The following is a 6128-nucleotide window of genomic DNA, read 5'->3' on the forward strand; positions in this document are numbered from 1 at the left end:
ACTTACCTCAGCAAGGCAATTAACCAAACAACTGCCTGCTCTCATTAAGTACTTGTGAATTCCCCTGAATAATCCTAGAGGTCCCTTAAACCCTCAACACAGCTCCCAGGGCAGCAATATCGTATAAACTGATAACAATACTGAATAAACCTGCAACATAATGATGCCGTCAGCATACTTCACATGCTAATGACATCATTAGGCAATCAGTCAGCAATCACATCTACTGACTCACCACACAACACAGTACATAAACATGCAAATGAACACATAGAAATGGCACTCACATAATCAATGAAAATTATATCATCAGGTAAATGTAACTCTAACTACACAGACCTCAGGGTATCCACTGACATCCCTGCAACATAATGATTATAATTATTCATGCTGGTAATCCGTCGCACTAATCCAGTCTGACCGATTATATAGAATCGACAACTGGATCATTTATATGGTAAATCTCTACACTAACCGGTTACATACTCGAGTCAGTCTACACACTTATATGTATTGTGACGATAATCTCCTTCAAGAGATTGAGCCTGCTCTTCCCTCCACAATTACGTCGATACAACTATATAAAACTACTATGGAAGAAATGTCCAACAACGACAACAACATCTCCAAGGTTTGCCAGAGCGCAAAACGTATGCAGCCAGGAACGCCTGCTCAGACTCAAACCGCCAAACTACCCGTCTTGCTGCCGGCTCCTCTGATTGGTCGCCGGTCGGGCTGCAACTGCACTCCACCCCCCCATACTACTTGATGTCTGGGGCCGCCACGACCTCAGTCCTCAGAATATTCCGTGCTTTCACAGTTAACACTTCTCCCTGCTAGACGTAAGCTTTAGCGTACGTATACTGAGAGAGGTGATAGCTTAAAGCCAATATTCCAGCACCTTTCATTTACTTTTATATTGCACTTCTTGTTATTTTGTCTTAACGTAACTTTTCATTGTGTCATTTAATTATTCTTATTATTTTGATTGATTGATTTTATTATACGAATTTGTTTGTCCATTTTATTCATGTTTTATTTCTTTAACGTAATTAAAATTCCATTGTTAAAATTTACTTGTGTTTTGTGTGTCTTCTCCTTACCTTACCACAGACGAAGTTCCAGATTTTCTATTTTTTTTTAATACTATGTGACGAGGCCATACCCCTAGCTTTGAACAGCCGAACACCAACGCGTTACCGTCACATATTATATGGGGGCCTGTCCGGGATGCTTCACTCAGGTACTGGTGCCAAGTGGTAATTTATGGTAAGCGTATTTAACATTGTTAATGTAGCTTTACTATTTTTTTTCATTTTTTATAAGGTGCGATGTATTGTGCATTACGAGAGTAACATATAGTGAAGGTGAGACAACTTTGGATTACGTGGTGACTGTAGGCCGCAGTCATACTCTTAATTGGTCATCTCTCCCTCCGTGTTATTACTCGTGTTTACCATCTTTGTCCCTTGAATATTTCTCATTTTTGACAGATCATCATATAGGTACCCTGGTACTGTGGTCTGCCCCGGGTCAAGAGTACCCAATCTTCTGCAATCTGACTGTAGGAGGACAAAGAGGGCCATAGTTCCTCTAGCTCGAACTTTAGTTGCTGAATTGGGACCTCAGCAGCAGTTCTCGTCACCAGTTGACACCTCGCACCCCTACACGTCAGTCAGAGATGATGATACATACAACGGTAGGGAATTAGCTTACTTTTTCAGAGCACAAAAGTTCGCTAATTCTGTAAGTATCATATTAAATTCAGTAGGAAAAACTTGCTTTATGTCCTATAGAGACTTGGCAAGGTATGCCTACATCCTTGGACTACCAATTTTACTTTTGAGGCAATTTACTGTTTCATTTGTTTTCGAAACTCTGTTTCATTTGTTAGTAGGATTTTCTTGCCCTTATCCTCTTACATGAGTACCGGGTACAAGATTTCCTGCGCCCTTGATTTAATTTAATCATTTAACATCTTTTACTTAACTTTAGTTGTTAAAGATCTCACAGGATAGGTATCAGTTGCCACGTTGTCCTGTTTCTGACATTCACTATTTAATATTCGTGTACCTTTATTTGCTAATTTCACCATGTTTCGTCTCCAAGCTTTCCGTGCAAATCCAGCAAGTGAAATTACAAAGAAGACTGAATTACAAACTCTTGCACATGAGTATCAACTAGAAGTTCCCTACCAAGCCAACAAAAATGACCTACACAACCTGTTGCTGGATTACTATTTAGAGCAAGGTAAGATAGACTCTGAAACTCATGAAACTTACTATATTGCAGAAAAAACTGACTTGGCAACGATGAAACTTAAACTAGAGCTGGCCAAGATTGAACGTGAGCAGCAAAGGGAAGCAGCTGCCATACGAAGAGAAGAACAAGAACGTGAGGCTGCCTTGAGGAAGGAAGAACAAGAACGAGAAATCACCCTCAGAGAACGTGAAACTACTTTGAGGAGAGAAGAACAAGAACGCGAAGCTGCCTTGAGGAGAGAAGAACACGAACGTGAGGTCGCATTACTCCGTGAACGTGAACGAGTACAGCTTGAAACCAAACAACGCGAGTTGGAAATACAATGCGAACATGACAAGCAACAAGCGACTCTGGCTCTAGAGTGTCGTCAACGCGAAATCGCCTTGGAAACTTCACACTTCACTCAACGCCAGCAAGCTACTGCCAATCTTCCCGTCAGTTTTAATATATCACATGCAAGTAAGTTAATGCCATCCTTTGTAGAAGCAGAAGTTGATGTGTTCTTTACCACCTTTGAAACCCTTGCTAATCAACTCAGTTGGCCAGTCGACCAATGGGCCACACTTCTCAGAGTCCATCTTACAGGTAGAGCGGCAGTCACACTCAGTACTCTGGCGTCTGAGAATGACTACCAGACTCTGAAACAAGCAGTGTTAGACGCCTACCTACTTTCCACAGAAAGTTCTAGAAGGAAATTCCGTGACCACCTGAAGGCAAGTACCACTACCTTCCTCGAGTTTGCTAACACGAAACGGAGGTATTTCATGAAATGGCTGGAAGCAGCACATGTCTTTACTTTTACAGAACTCGTCAACCTGATGCTTGTTGAAGAATTCTTGAGACGTGTGCCGCCTCCTGTCCGCCTCTACTTAGCAGATAAAGAAGAAACCGACTACCTGAAGTGTGCTAAGTCGGCTGACACTTACAGCCTCATCCACCGGCTGACACCCGAACCATCCTCCAGTAAGAAGTCGTGGTACAGTTACGAGAAAGTGAGCCCCGATCAAGCTGGTTCACAACTGTACTGCAAGTATTGTAGACTCTATGGACATACCATAGACAAGTGTGGTAAGTCTCAATACAAGGGAACCACTGACCAACAAAAACCCAAACCAACTCCTCCTAAGTCCGGTAAGCCTGTGATGAATGTTGGTGTTCATGTTAATGATCTTTCTCTTTTCAGTAACCACCTGTATACTGGAACTGTCTCAGCCAACGGTTCAAATCCGGAGGGACGTTCCAAATTGAAGATCTTGAGGGACACAGCGGCTCTTCAATCGATCATCTTGAAGTCGGCTGTGCCCAACATCACCTACACCGGAGAAACTGTCTTCATCACTGACCTCACTGCTAGCACTCCATACCCTCTCGCCAGAGTCCACCTGGATTGTCCCTACGTGAACGGGGAAGTCCAAGTCGCCGTCAGGGAAAAGCCTTTTCCCATGCCTGGAGTGCAACTTCTCCTAGGCAACGACTTGGCAGAAGACCTGCAACCGACCAACCTGATCGTCATGGACAAACCCCAGGTGTGTAACTCTGTGCCAAGTAACCCTATTCTAGAGTATGTTCCAGCAGAGGTTCAAGAGAGTGATGAAGTTTCTCCTCCGGTTCTCGTGACCACCCGTGCACAAGCCGCACGTCCACAGCCAGCTGACTCTACTGCTACCGCTGTCCCTCAAGACCCTCAGAAACTCCCCCCGCATCTGACCAAGTTGGAGTTCCGTAAGTTGCAGAGGGAAGATCTTACTTTAACACCATTGTTTTTCCAGGCTGAGACTCAACCCGACAGTATTCCTGGGTTCTTCCTAGAGAACGACTTGCTCTACCGCAGATATAGACCCAGTAAACTGAAGGAGGAGGACGATTGGGCCAACATCGAACAACTTGTGATTCCCACCAGCCTGCGGCCCACTATTCTACACCTGGCCCACGGAGCACTCTCCCACTACGGCTTCAACAAGACTTACCATGGAATTCGTCAAGACTACTACTGGCCAGGTATGGTAAATAACGTCAAACAGTACGTAAAACAGTGTCATACATGTCAGATGGCAGGCAAACCGAACATCTCCATTCCCAGAGCGCCACTGATTCCCATACAGGTGCCTGCGGAACCTTTCCACAGACTCATAATAGACTGTGTCGGTCCTTTACCTCGGACCAGTTCAGGTAACGCCTACATCCTAACCATCCTGTGTCCTACCACCAGATTTCCCATAGCAGTTCCAGTGAAGAACATCACGGCTGCTACGGTTATAAAACATCTATTGAAGATCTTCACTCAATACGGATTTCCCAGGGAGATTCAGAGCGACTGTGGTACCAACTTCACCAGTGATCTCTTCAAAAGGACACTGGAGGAGTTCAACATCAAACAGGTATTGTCCAGCCCCTATCATCCTGCTTCACAGGGTTCTCTTGAACGTAGTCATCAGACAATCAAAGCACTCTTGAAAAAGTTTTGTAGTGAAACCTCTAAGGATTGGGATAAGCAGATTGACCTTATAATGTGTATTTACAGAAGTCTCCCCAATGAGTCCCTAGGAGTATCTCCTTATGAGATGCTCTACGGCCGTAAGTGCCGTACTCCCCTTAAGGCTTTCAAAGACTCTCTCCGAGATGCCACCTTCAGTGAGCATCAGAATGTGCCCCAGTTTCTTCAAAACCTTCAACACATTCTAGAGAGAGTCCACCGTTTTGCCCATGATAATCTATTGAAAGCCCAGGAGAGAATGAAGACTCATTATGACCAGACCAGCAAAGTAAGAAAATTCAAGCCGGGAGACTTCGTCCTTGCATATTTCCCTATCCCAGGTTCACCTTTACAAAACAGGTTTTCAGGACCCTACTGCGTCAAAGAGTGCAGGAATAATAACAACTACGTAATAGAGACTCCAGAGAGGCGGCGGAAGACCCAGCTGTGCCACGTCAACCTCCTGAAGCAATATAATGGTACTCCTCCCACTGTCCTGACTAACTGTTCTACCTTCACAGAACCCTACATCCACAGTGAGACCATCCCAGCTTCTCCTCCCGAAAGCACTGACAAGGAGTCAGCACTTTCTAATTCCGAAATCCTTAATGATCTTCCCAAATGCTTTCAGGATAATAATCGTGCTCCTTTGCCCTATTCTAATTCCACTCTCACCTCGTCAGATAAGCCCTTCATCCTCCATGTCGACGCCAGTGGTACCGACGTTGGTGGTGTCGTGATGCAGCAACGAGGCGAGAAGAATACACCTGTCAGCGACTACTGCTACAAGGAACTACGGAACAATTGGCAAGGAGCTACTCTTCCTCATCCTGAAGCTCCAGCACTTCATTCCACACCTGAAAAGTGCTCGGTCCACCATCAACACGGACCACACCACCCTACACCTCCTGCAGCACGCCCACTTCTCATCTCAACGTCTTCTACTATGGGCTTGCTAACTGCAGAAATTCAACCTGGAGACACGCTATACCAAGAGTCTGACAACATCTTAGCCCATGATCTCTCCAGAGTTTATGAAGTAGAAGCGACTCCATCCAATACTCCACCACATAACGACGTACTTCTTCCAGAACAGCAGGCTTCGGGGGAGAGTTGTGACGATAATCTCCTTCAAGAGATTGAGCCTGCTCTTCCCTCCACAATTACGTCGATACAACTATATAAAACTACTATGGAAGAAATGTCCAACAACGACAACAACATCTCCAAGGTTTGCCAGAGCGCAAAACGTATGCAGCCAGGAACGCCTGCTCAGACTCAAACCGCCAAACTACCCGTCTTGCTGCCGGCTCCTCTGATTGGTCGCCGGTCGGGCTGCAACTGCACTCCACCCCCCCATACTACTTGATGTCTGGGGCCGCCACGACCTCAG

Source organism: Procambarus clarkii, chromosome 2 (assembly GCF_040958095.1).
Source record: "Procambarus clarkii isolate CNS0578487 chromosome 2, FALCON_Pclarkii_2.0, whole genome shotgun sequence".
NCBI classification, from domain to species: Eukaryota; Metazoa; Arthropoda; class Malacostraca; order Decapoda; family Cambaridae; genus Procambarus; species Procambarus clarkii.